Source organism: Protopterus annectens, chromosome 1.part2 (assembly GCF_019279795.1).
Source record: "Protopterus annectens isolate FY-2018-M chromosome 1.part2, PAN1.0, whole genome shotgun sequence".
NCBI lineage: Eukaryota > Metazoa > Chordata > Ceratodontiformes > Protopteridae > Protopterus > Protopterus annectens.
In genome coordinates, this window is record NC_056727.1 from 368,501,153 (window position 1) to 368,515,826 (window position 14,674).

Consider the following 14,674-nt stretch of genomic DNA (forward strand, 5'->3'; position numbering starts at 1 on the left):
CAGTGCATTTCTTTGTGCCGGTCCCAAGCCTGGATAAATGGAGAGGGTTGCATCAGGAAGGTCATCCGGCGTAAAACTTCGCCAAATAATTTAATGTGGACACCAGTAAATATTTCCATACTGGATCAGTCGAGACTCAGGTTAACAATGACCGCCACCAGTACTGTTAGCCAACAGGGTGCTGGCAGAAATTGGGCTACTGTTGGCCCAAGAAGGAGAAGAGGCAGAAGGCATGGCCGAATGCAGGAAGAGAGGAGAATGGCTAGGACTGTGGTAGTGAGGGTCGGAACTTTGAATGTTGGCAGCATGACTGGTATAGGGAGAGAGCTAGCTGATATGATGGACGGAAGGAAGGTTGGTATATTGTGTATGCAAGAGACCAGATGGAAGGGGAGTAAGGCTAGGTGCATCGGAGGGTGGGTTCAAATTGTTTTACCATGGTGTGGATGGCAGGAGAAATGGCGTAGGAGTTATTCTGAAGGAACAGTATTCTAATAGTGTTTTGGAGGTGAGAAGAGTGTCAGATAGAGTGATGTTTATGAAGATGGAAATTGATGGTGTAATGATGAATATTGTTAGTGAATATGCTTCACAAGTTGGGTGTGCAATGAATGAGAAGGAAAATTTTTGGAGTGAATTGAATGAAGTGGTGATGACTATATCCAAGAGTGAGAGAGTGGTGATTGGAGCAGATTTCAATGGGCATGTTGGTGAAGGGAACAGAGGGGATGAGGAAGTGATGGGTAGGCATGGTGTTAAACAAAGGAATGCAGAAGGTCAGATGGTAGTGGATTTTGCGAAAAGGATGGGCATGGCTGTGGTGAATACATATTTTAACAAGAAGGAGGAACATAGGGTGACATACAAGAGTGGAAGAAGATGCACACAGGTGGATTATATCTTATGTAGGAGGGCCAGTTTGAAGGAGATTGGAGACTGTAAAGTGGTGACCGTGGAAAGTGTCGTTAGGCAGCATAGGATGGTGGTTTGTAGGATGACATTGGTGATCAAGAAGAGGAGGAGGAGTGTGAGGGCAGAACCAAGGATCAAATGGTGGAAATTGAAAAAGGGTAATTGTGAGGTGGAGTTCAGGGATGAGTTAAGACAGGCACTGTGTGGCAGTGAAGAGTTACCAAATAGCTGGGTAACTTCAGCAGAGCTAGTAAGGGAGATGGCTAGAAATGTGCTTGGTATGACATCTGGACAGAGGAAGGATGACAAGGAGACATGGTGGTGGAATGAGGAAGTACAGGAGAGTATACAGAGAAAGAGGTTGGCAAAGAAGAAGTGGGATTGTCTGAGAAATGAAGAAAGTAGCCAGGAGTATAAGGAGATGAGCTGCATGGCAAAGAAAGAGGTGGTGAAGGCTAAGGATAAGGCATATGAAGAGTTGTATGAAAAGCTGGACAATAAGGAGGGAGAAAAGGACCTGTACCGATTGGCTAGACAGAGGGACCGAGCTAGGAAAGATGTGCAGCAGGTAAAGGTGATAAAGGATAATGAGGGAAACATACTCACAAGCGAGGAGAGTGTGTTGAGGAGATGGAAAGAGTACTTTGAGGGGTTGATGAATGAAGAGAATGAGAGGGAGAGAAGGTTGGATGATGTAGGGATAGTGAATCATGAAGTACAATGGATTAGCAAGGAGGAAGTAAGGATAGCTATGAAGAAGATGAAGAATGGAAAGGCTGTTGGCCCAGATGACATACCTGTGGAAGCATGGAGGTGTTTAAGTGAAATGGCAGTGGAGTTTTTAACCAGATTGTTTAATGAAATCTTGGAAAGTGAGAGGGTGCCTGAGGAATGGAGAAAAAGTGTTTTGGTACCGATTTTTAGGAATAAGGGTGATGTGCAGAGCTGTAGTAACTACAGAGGGATTAAATTGATCAGTCACAGCATGAAGCTATGGGAAAGAGTAGTGGAAGCTAGGTTAAGAAGGGCCATGATGATTAGTGATCAGCAGTATGGTTTCATGCTGGGAAAGAGCACTACAAATGCAATGTTTGCTCTGAGTGTTGATGGAGAAGTACAGAGAATGTCAGGAGGAGTTGCATTGTGTTTTTGTAGACTTAGAGAAAGCATATGACAGGGTGCCTAGAGAAGAGTTGTGGTATTGTATGAGGAAGTCAGGAGTGTCAGAGTAGTATGTATAAGTGGTACAGGATATGTACAAGGGTAGTTTGACAGCGGTGAGGTCTGCTGTGGGAGTGACGGATGAGTTTAAGGTGAAGGTGGGGTTACATCAAGGATCAGCTCTGAGCCCTTTCTTATTTGCAATGGTGATGGACAGGTTGACAGATGAGATCAGACAGGAGTCCCCGTGGACTATGATGTTTGCAGATGACATTATGATCTGTAGTGAGAGTAGGGAACAGGTGGAGGAGAGCCTAGAGAGATGGAGATATGCTCTAGAGAGAAGAGGAATGAAGGTCAGCAGGACTAAGACAGAATATATGTGTGTGAATGAGAGGGAGGATAGAGGAATGGTGAGGATGCAAGGAGTAGAGATGGTGAAGGTAGATGATTTTAAATACTTGGGGTCAATAGTTCAGAGTAACGGTGAGTGTGGAAGAGAGGTGAAGAAGAGAGTACAGGCAGGATGGAGTGGGTGGAGAATTGTGTCAGGAGTGATTTGTGAAAGACGAGTACCTTTAAAAGTGAAAGGGAAGGTCTATAAGAGGGTAGTGAGACCAGCTATGTTATATGGGCTGGAGACAGTGGCATTGACAAAAAGGCAGGAGTTTGAGCTGGATGTGGCAGAGTTAAAGATGTTAAGATTTGCACTGGCTGTGACGAGGGCGGACAGGATTAGGAATAAGTATATTAGAGGGTCATCCCAGGTTGGAAGGTTTGGAGACAAAGCCAGAGAGGCAAGATTACATTGGTTTGGACATGTGCTGAGGAGGGATGCTGAGTATATTGGGAAAAAGATGCTAAGGATGAAGCTACCAGGTAACAGGAAAAGAGGAAGGCCTAAGATAAGGTTTATGGATGTGGTGAGAGAGGACATGCAGGTGGTTGATGTGACAGAGCAAATGCAGAGGACAGGAAGAAATGGAAACAGGTGATCTGCTGTGGTGACCCCTAACGGGAACAGCCGAAAGAAGATGATGATTAGAGATAGTGGAACAAAATAATACACATAAGCGTTCTAACCCAAATTATACAATGGCAGCTCATTAGTATGCAAAAGCGTGCATGCTGATTTGTCAGCCCAACCAGCATGCGTAAAATCGGCAAATACCAACAGAAAAAAGTCCAGCCACTGAAGTCTGACCAGACTTTCTTCTCTTAATATATGCTAAGGCTTTGCAGTTTTCTTTAGCTAAGAGGTACATATTGATGGCAGAGAAAATACAACAAAAATCAGGTATGTTATGCAAAACTATAGAAACATACCTGATTTTCCTTATATTTTTGCCCTCCCTCTTTCATACTTCTTAACTGTCCAGATTTCAGTTTTTTTTTTTCAAAAAAAAAAAAAAAAAGCAACAGAATCTTCCTTTTTCTGTTGCTTGCTTTCCAAAGCAATGATGTACCGTGTAAGCATGGGAACATAAGTCCCATACACTTGCGCAGTACATCAGCAAAGTGGCAGAATCCAGAAACAACATGGAAGAACACCACAGTGCCGTTATATAAAGCCATTTAAGAAAAGTAAATAATTTCTTTCTTAAATAGTGTCATTGTATAATAGCAATAACTGACTTGTGGGTGTGAGTATATTGAAGATTTACCCACGATTGCCTTTGTTTAATCACTCGGGCTTCACCCTTGTGATTAAACCACGCCAATCATGGGTAAATATTCAATACACCACACCCACTCTTCGATTATCACTAAATGGTGTAACAACTACCAGTAAACAAGTGGTTGTGTTAAAACAAAGAATAGATGCAACTTTGAATGTCAACAATGTTTGTGTTCTGGGGAATGACAAATTAAGGAAAGATGTGAACGGTGTGAAAAAACTACAAAATCAATCCGGGTAACTTCAGAAATGCCAAATTAAAAAAAAAAAAAAAGATAAAAAAACCCCAGAATCCTTTGTAAAGAGTTAGAAAATATAATGCATAAGTTGAGAAAAGGGCAAAGTGAAGTGGTGTTTGAATTTGAAAGATGAAAGAGAAGTCATTTTCAGATTCAGTTTGACATAATGAGTTTATAAAGTGAGAAGGAAGAAGTATGACACAAGCTGGCGAGTGTTAATGATGCTGTTCTTGATCTGACAATAACATATCATAATATGCAAACTGAAAGTGAGTTACTAAAGTCATAACTTCAAGAAAATGAGATTAAAGTCACAAACTGTGTACACATAATAGCTCATGATAGTGAAATAATTACTTCCCTAAAGCAAAGACAAGATATAAGAGCTGGCTTATAAAATAAAAGAAAGTGAAATACTGCGCCAGGCCAGTTTGAAAGTAGCTGGCACTTACTAGTAGTGAATAATTAAAAAATGAGCTTGATGTAACGAAGTACAAATGAATTAACTGCATTTGGCCAGCACATACAGAAACTAAAAGATAAATACAAAAGGAATGCAAGTCCTGCTAATTTGTTGCAAGAAGAGAAAATAAGGCTTCATGATGCTGTGCTTCACCTAACCACTGGGTGTACACATGTAGAGGCTGAAAACAAAATCCAGAGAAAATGGTTTGGAGGAAGATAACATCAAAGTAAACAAATGGGAATTAACATTTGCTTTTCATGTTGAGCTGATATAAAAAAGTCATACTGCTATACTAGACCTGAAAAAGGAAGATTTTTCCTTCAAGCAGAAGAAAGGCACTCAGACTAAATATGTGAAGGTCATAGGAACAAATGAACAGAAATATGCTAAAGGCCATATTGGAGAGCCTCGTATTAATGCGGAATAGACAGGCGCAGAACCTGATGTTGAAGAAACAGATTTAAAAGCTTGGATTTTTCAGAATACCTCAGGTATGCTTTAAGTGGAATATAAGTAATCCAATGAGTCTAAATTGAAAGACTCGCCATCTGAGTTTGATTTAAGTTCTTCACAGAGAGACCTACAAGTCTTAAAGTGCAAACATAAAAAAGGCTAAACACAGCAAGAACTCTGGACAAACATAAGTGGAAAGTCTTTCCTGTAAAAGAAAAGTCATCAAATAACCCAGTGATTAAGATGCATTTTGTGAAACAAAGTGGGAAAAGTACAGCACAGCTTAATAGTGTGGAAGCTGCACTTCTTTGTAAGGAAGTGAAAAACTTAACCAAACATACAACAACTGTAAAAGCCTTAAGTTGCAGTGGTGACAGTACCACATTAAAGGCTAAATAGGACAAGGAAATGCAAAGCCAAATTCTAGTCTGGAAAAGAGAAAACTAGACAAAAGAAATTTTGAACATGAATTAATTCCAGTTGAGTCAGAGTAACTTTTGCTACATAAGACAAATAGACCAGATAATGACAATGGTTCATAAAGGCATACAACAGTGATTATTTGAAGATGGATATCAAAACCAAGATGAGTCCTAAAATGACTTTTCTAAACTCCCTGACTTGAACAAATGCATGACAGAGCCATTTAATGAACCTAAAATCCCAGATAAGCAAGTTTGAGAATGAGCTACACCCACTCAAGCTACACGATCATCAAGATAAAATCACATGTTCAAACAATTATTAGTAAAACACTGAGCCAGGCCAGCCTAGAAGTATCTGGGTAGAAAAAATCAATACAAACAGGCACAGACAGAACCAGCAAGTTTTACTCAGCTAGTATCAGTGCATAAAAATGCTGCGAAAATACAGAATGATGATTTATTGCTTTGCATCTTCTGTAAGAAACCGGGAATGTGGGAATTAGCAAAGATAATTTCACTAAGCTAATGCTATTATAAGAGAAATGCCATTGTTAATGCCTGAAGTGAAAGAAAGAAGGAGAAATACTGGACATGATCATTAAGGCTCACAAGAACCTAATGAAACAAATTATGTCACTGTACATATGTACATGAACAAAATACATCAGCAAATAAGTGAAATCCACAAGTGACAGACTTGTACCTGCAAATGAAAGAAGTACAGCAAAAGATTCAGGAGCTCAAAACTTTGGTCCAAAACTATGAACAGTATTTGGTGGTTTATTCTCATGAAAATAATGCTCTTCAGGTAGTAAATGAAACATTGGCCAAACTGATGAATCAGAAGAAGCTGTAAAGAAGGAAGCCTGAACCTTTGTGGAAAAGCCACAAAAAGAAAAAAAAAGTGCTATTGTAAATAACTGAAAGGAGTTACTAGGCCAAGGTCAACATAAATTTAAGGAGGAAGCTTAGCATTGAGTGAGCAAATCTACAGAAAGAAATACAGGCCACACAAGGATGAGTATAACCAGGAAGAATCTAGATGCCATACTTGTTCACAGGTCTGGTCTTTTTGCTAGGAACTGACTCAAGTGGTATTGCCCTATCTAAAGTCGTGCTTGGAAAGATGATACCTGCCTTCTACATGAACATTGGGATTATTATGTTGGGATTCAGCAAGCCAGTGTGTTCATAAACCCAAGTATGAGCTGGGTATGGGTTATGTGATGTAGCAGCTGCCAATGGAGGAAGCTACTTTTTATCCACCTTTAGAAGATGCAGATAGAATTGTTACTAAGATAAAAAGTGGTACCATAAGTAATTAATTAGAAACAGGCTGCAGTGAGTGGCATATCAAGAGTATCAGTACTACAGAGAGATTCAGAGTCCAGATTCCTCTGTAATGGCCTTGGAGGGGTCTCATTAAGATACCTAGATAGAAAAGTGCAACTGAAGATATCTGAAGAAGCATTGTAGACGATGGAGAAGGAGTAGTCGAAACTAAAAAAGGAAGCTTGCAAATATTGCTGAATCAAGAAAGTTTGGAAAGAAATGTTTCTGCAGTGTGCTAGTATGCTATTATCTTTAAGCTGGAACACAGTTGCACTGTTAACATCTGCAACTTATTTACTTCCTGTAATTGTCTTTTTTTATTATCCACACAGTGGCATAAACTGGCCCCTTAAAGTGAAGCTAACAGTGAATGGGAACTATGTGGCTTTATTCATTTACCTCTTCCCCACTTAAAGGCAGAGAATTTCTTTTCTGTTGACTTTGTAGCATAAACCTAATATTAACCAGAGAGATTAAAAAAATTAAAAAAAATGCTCTCAAGCACCTCCTCTCCCACAAAAAATACAGTGAAATCTGTATTTAGACAGGGTATCCAGTCCCCATACCCTTTAATATGTGGGCTTTGCCTCCAACCTTAGCTTATATATTATTTCCATTACCAAACAGTAAAGCCCCCAGTGTACTGTTCTCAATGGGTTAACTATAGTACAAAACAATCAATGATTATTCAAATGATTGTGATAAACACACACACATATTTTATATATATATATATATATATATGTATATATATATATATATATATATATATATATATATATATAAAACATTTCCACAAGCTCAAACTGTAAAAGATTGAGCCGGGAATATTGAAAAACCAGAAGCTTGAATGGTATGAATGGTCATTGTGCAGGATCACAGTACAGTGGGGATTGGAGTTTTGCTCCTTCCCCAGTTTAGTATGATCTCAGAGTTGGTATATATAATTGTGTGTGTGTGTGTGTGTGTGTGTGTGTGTGTGTGTGTGTGTGTGTGTGTGCGTGCATGTGTGTGTAGACATTAAATATATTAGGAGCTGGTGTGTAATACATGAAATATCTTGTACTGTAGGTTTAAGGAATGAGTTATGCAACCATGGAGACACCATAAGCCATGAACTAAGTTCCCTAATCTATACTACTTTTCATTTATCGGATATACATAGTCCATTTGTCTTTTATTTTTCTGTGTTTTCTTTTGTTAGGGAAGCATTTTCTGTTGTCTTCAGTGGGTGTTATTAACTCCATAAGTATCTATTGAATAGGGTTTAGGCAACTTGCATAGCTTTTTATAAATGGAGTGTCTTGTGGGTTTAGTGAAGTTGTTTAAGGCTAGGGTGTTTTGTGGGAGGTACATTTGCCCATATTTTGGGGTGCAGTGTATGAACTGTACTTACTAATTTGTGAAACTATGGTTATGGAATTCTAGCACCTTTGATGATGTAACAAGAATGTAGGTAAAATTGTGATGACATGCAAGGAGTACTGATAAACATGTGATGACATTACAAGAGTGCAGATAAACAGAAACTATCTGCTGTACGTGTGTGTGTGTGTGTGTGTGTGTGTGTGTGTGTGTGTGTGCGCGCGCATGTGTCTTTATATATACAAGACAGAATGGCAAAACATCAAAGACAAAGACAGAAATGAGAAGAGCAGAATGGGGAGAGCGAGGGAGACAAGTAATACACTAAGAAAACAAACCACTTGTAGTCTAGGATGGTACATGACAGCTAATAGTTGCAGTCCCATCCCAAGAAAAATTCAAACTAGTTTTCAAAATATCTAAATGGCCTGTATCATATGGCAATGATGGGATAGAGAAGACTGCTGAGACATTTCCTCAGTTTTATATCACAATAGCAAAAGCAGTGCTTTGATAATCCAGGCATAATTTAATCGCAGTAAATGCCTGCATTTTATATTAAATATGAATACTTAGGAAACATATTTTGTCTAAAACCTATATGACAAAAGAACATAGCATATAATTCTTCTTTTGGTTTTGTTGTGATGAGTCTAATTGTATGAGATGCATACTGTGGTAAACTGCAGATATTTGGATACCATATATACATCAAATTAATGCTCAGATCCTCAAATACAGCTCTTAAGAAATGACATTGTGCAATGTCATCGTCTGTTCTCTGTCAAAAGGCTGAGGATGTACAGCATCAAGTGACTGAATAAGAAGTAAGCATCATGGTCCTGAAAGCCCGAAAACAAAACAGTATGGCCTGGTCTTGGCTGTACTGCTTTCTATCTCCACTTATGATGCCATTCTCAGATATTCCCAGCATTTTTCATGCACTATCCATTTCCTGCTGACAGGAATTTCTGTTTTTGATGATGATGCCCTAACATTTCCCTGTGCTTTGGGTATGTTTACTGGGGGGATGTGCAGAAGGCATTATAAACACTGCTACTGGAATGATACACCAGAGTCATCCTTCTCACTGGCACTGATGTTCAAAGCCATAATATTAGGGTTACTACATCATACTCCCACCTTTGCCATGTCCTGCAGCGAGCACAGGTGAATAAAGCTATGAGTTGTTAATGTGTTGCGTTTTATACTCTTGGATTTGATCTCCTCAGCCTTCATTTCCTTTCAGTGTGATTCACTGCAAGTCACTTAACCAGATAGTTCTCCTGGGCTCAGACTGAAATCAATCCATGTAGATCACTGCTCCACCCAAGTTAGCAAACAAATAAAATAAATGCAGCCACACCTTGCCCTCTAGGAAAGGAGGGCAGGCAAGCACTGTGTCATTGCTATCCCACCTAGTCAGCTCCTCCAGTTTCAAAGCTGTTAACTGAAGCTTGATTAACCCATTTCTGTTTAGGACTTTACTTCTGTCTGCCATTTTCAGCAGCATTTGCTATTAATTTAGGTTAGTATAAATATATCCTTGGAATCATTAACAATCGTGTAGGCTTTGTGCACAGCCTACATGATTACATGATGTTTACATGTTAGCACTGTGAGTAGCTGCACTAACTGCATATGTATGCTGCTCATCATGCTTACACAAATGCAAGCCTATTGTTGCGCCAGCAACACCGTTGATGGCCAGGAAAACATGTTGAGCAGCGCAAGCACACACAATGAATAAACAAGCTTTGCTATGGGCAAACCTACTAAGCGTGCTTATGCAGACAGTATGAAGAGGTACATGGGGCAAATAATGCAAGCTGTACCAGCCAGGGAAAGTATATTACATACACTGCATATAAATCAAACATATGAATACAGAAATAAGTAACAGGGGAGGGTAAATGGCAAAAGCAACTGCAATAAAAGGGTTACCAGGCAGTGAAAGTGTACTGAGGATGATGTAATAGGTTCATAGGTGCACAGAAATCAAAGATATGAATACAGAAATACATAAGAGGTGAGGGTAAATGTTCAAATTGTACTAAGGTAATTTATTTAAATTTGCTTATCTCTAAAACACAGTTTTGTAATATAAAAGTATTCAGTAGTTATGTCATAATAATGGTGGTCACACTTCCTGAGCAAATATATGTATATAAAAACATACATGATAGTGTAGGATGGGAGTGTTACACAAAGTAACACTGTAACAGAGGGGAGTAAGTGAGATATAAATGTGATTATCAAGATAGTACATGCAGTAGGAGATATCTGCATTGCATGCATTTTGTCATTATAACATGCATGAAAATAAGAATGACTCAGAAACCATGATCTCCTTTTGCAAGGATCTAACCCATGCCATCACTGTTACCACCGAGTTGTGTATTAACTGTGTACACCACAGAGGTAGGCATAACACATGTATGAAGGGGATCACCCTTTAAGGGAATTATGCATTTTCATATTCTAATTGGTATGGATCCCATACGTAGGTGTGTGTGGTGTTACAAATTTGGGAGCAGAGTGTGTCATATGTAATACCCTTGTCTAAGGCAGCCCTGCCTGACACAGTTATCGGTAAGACAAATAGAAGCAGATGCAAACACCACACTATGATGCGATTTATTCCACAGAGCTGAGTATTGTCAGCATCTGCCACAGAAGATAGCAAATGATATTGTTACAAACAATTGAACTTAATGTGTGATTTAAGAAAGGATCCTGTTAATGAATGTCATATCAGCATGTCAGACTGATGGCAATTAACTGACTGTTCATGTCCATACAATTGTGATCAGTCCTATATCAATGGTCTCTGGTTAAGGAATGCTTCTGTCTATTTTTGTATACATACCACCCAAGAAATGGAGTACACTCATGTACAATGCACTACTCAATGCATGTGCCACAGAAGCACTCTCACCATGACATTGGCAGAGAAAATGTTCTACTGCCATGAAATCCAAATATACGTTCAAATGTGTTTGTGCAACATATTAAGGAATAATACTAATGTGATGTAATGGTTGTTGTGTGGCACCAGTACATTCACACAAAATGATTTCCTATGCTGGAACTGAACATCAAGCTGTACAGCTCCTCCAACTAACAATATGACTATGATTCACATGTGCAACAGTGAAACTGTCATCACAGGTTTTGAACTCCACCTGTGTGAAGCAATTACATCACATGTACTTTATTTGCTCATAATTTTTAAACGATAAAATGGATAAGGAGGCCTCTGCCACTCTATACGAACACATTAGAACTGGGGGGTGATGCCATTATTACATAACAATTAAGGACACAAATGCTTACAGTCACTCATTGCTGGCTTTGAACACTTGAGTAAGTGCTGACAAAATCAACACAATAGTGGGATCAATGATTGTGCCACTGTATAAGTGCATCACCAATTGTAATATGTTTGGGTTTATGAAAACAATACATCATGTTAATGAATCAAGGAATGTGTGTTCCTGTAATTACTTTGAAATAATCTTGCTGTATGTCAGAAAACATTGCCTGTTGCTAGGTATATCCAAACATACCTGTGGCCTCTTCCTGTTGTCACTGTGATGGTAGAACAACAATTATGTACAATGTGCATTTAATCCCGTATTGGAACACATGCCTTAGACAACAACATATATTATATTGTCTCATGTCCTCAGTCCTAAGGGAGTGTTATACTACAATAGGTATGGAAGGAAAATCTAATCAAATGACAACATCAGTCTTCAATACAGCCTTTTAAAATGAAAACTAGAATAAACTTTTGTAAGGAGAAACACACACATGAACTTAGCACATGTGGGTGACAGCACTGTTAACATGTACACTGAGTGTAAGCGGTGATCTACATACCTAACATCACAAGTTATAGAAGATTTGTTGAGACACATGCACCACTTGAGATTCATTTTGCAAGTGTGAAACTGCAAATTTCAATAGATGACACCACCATCACATATTACATCGATGTTTCTTCTAAAAAGAGGTTGCACAGCACACTGTATAGATACATATTTTATATATATATATATATATATATATATATATATATATATATATATATATATATATATATATATATATATATATATATATATAGTACTTACGTATTATCACAACCAGATTTTTGCGCTAATGCTGGTTGCTTCTGTTTAGGTCAAATGGTAGCATTGCAGTGTTATGAAGGTTTGAGACATGTGTTCTGCAATGTTTTTGTACTTTTAGGAAGCTTTATCATTGAAACAGCTCATAAGATAAGGTTCACAAACAGGTTTCCCCTTTTGACGCCAGCATCTCCTGTCAGTTAAGTGAGTCCCATTCTACTGCGAACGTGTTCCTTCCACATGCTGTAGTCGGTGAAGTAGGAAATCTCTGTTTTCAAACCTGTATTATTTATCAGCCGTTTCAATGATGAAGCTACCCAAGTCCACCAAACCTGTTTGTAACCTTCATAATACTGTCGTACATGATCCAAAAAAAGAAAAAAAAAACAAAAATCAAAAAGGTAAAGCCGAAGAAGTAGTAGTCCTTCAGCAAAAGGAACTGCAGTACAAAATAATCCATTCCACAGATCGTACGCTAACTCCTGCATTCCTTTCAGCCCCAACACACGTACACACACGCAAACACTGTGATCGCTGAATTCAATGCTGGACGTCTTTAAAGGATGCTACCCACACACCTCAAAATTATGTCTTATTAGTTTTTTTAAAACCCCTACCGATATCCCCAACAGACCTTCTGCCAGTCTACCCTTCAATATCACACTTCAGTGAGACCATTTCAGTAAAAGTGAAGAAAGTAAAAGAGGTCGCAAAATCTGGTTGCGATAATACGTAAGTACTATATAGATATATATATATATATATATATATACATATATATATATATATATATATATATATATATATATAGTTCATCTTGTTCTACACAATAAGACAAAGAAACACACACTCACAGAAGACAGTCACTCAAGTATTTCAACTCCATACTTATCTACTTACACAGTCTACATACCAATGTTTTATAGGCATGCACCACAGAAAGAGACAGACATCAAGTGATCCAGACTTAGGTCCATAATGCTGTAATTAATGTATATTGCAGAACTGAGAGTGACGTACCTATGTTACATGATGTTTTGTGCATGAGACACACACACACATGTCAAACACAGGTTTGACAATGAAACATGGCTCATCAGGTTAAGATGATGGCATGTAAACCTTAATGAATGCTACTGATAACAGAAGTGGTATGTGCTCATGCATGGGCAATGTGCACTGTCAATACAAACCATCCTTATTGTTCCAATGCAATAGGGCTAACTAAGTATGTATGTCAAGGCTCTATGTGGTTGTATATTATTAGGGCTAAATATTGATGAGGTATGTGTGCCAAGACTCCATGTGGTTGTATATCATTAGGGCTAAATAATGATGAAGTATGTGTGTCAAGGCTCTGTGTGGTTGTACATCATTAGGGCTAAGTAATGATGAAGTATGTGTGCCAAAGGTCTACGTGATTGTATATCATCAGGGCTAAGTAATAATGAAGTATGTGCACCAAGGCTCTATGTGGTTGTATATCATTAGGGGTAAGTAACAATGAAGTATGTGTGCCAAGGCTCTATGTGGTTGTCTATCATTAGGACTAAGTAATGTTGAAGTATGTATGACAAGGCTCTATGTGGTTGTATATCATTAGGGCTAAGTAATGATGAATTATGTGTGCCAATGCTCTGTGTGGTTGTATATCATTAGGGCTAAGTAATGATGAAGTATGTATGCCAAGGCTCTATGTGGTTGTATATCATTAGGGGTAAGTAATAATGAAGTATGTGTGCCAAGGCTCTATGTGGTTGTATATCATTAGGGCTAAGTAATGATGAAGTATGTGTGACAAGGCTCTATGTGGTTGTGTATCATTAGGGTTAAGTAATGATGAGGTATGTGTGCCAAGACTCTATGTGGATGTGTAACATTAGGGCTAAATAATGATGAAGTATGTGTGTCAAGGCTCTGTGTGGTTGTACATCATTAGGGCTAAGTAATGATGAAGTATGTGTGTCAAGACTCTGTGTGGTTGTGTATCATTAGGGTTAAGTAATGATGAAATATGTGTGCCAAGGGTCTACGTGATTGTATATCATCAGGGCTAAGTAATGATGAAGTATGTGTGCCAAGGCTCTATGTGTTTGTATATTATTAGGGATAAGTAATGATGAAGTATGTGTGCCAAGGCTCTATGTGGTTGTATATCATTAGGGGTAAGTAACAATGAAGTATGTGTGCCAAGGCTCTATGTGGTTGTCTATCATTAGGACTAAGTAATTTCAAAGTATGTAAGGCAAGGCTCTATGTGGTTGTATATCATTAGGGCTAAGTAATGATGAATTATGTGTGCCAATGCTCTGTGTGGTTGTATATCATTAGGGCTAAGTAATGATGAAGTATGTGTGCCAAGGCTCTATGTGGTTGTATATTATTAGGGCTAAGTAATGATGAAGTATGTGTGCCAAGGTTCTATATGGTTGTGTATCATTAGGGTTAAGTAATTATAAAGTATGTGTGCCAAGGTTCTGTATGATTGTGACAATGAAGAATGGCTC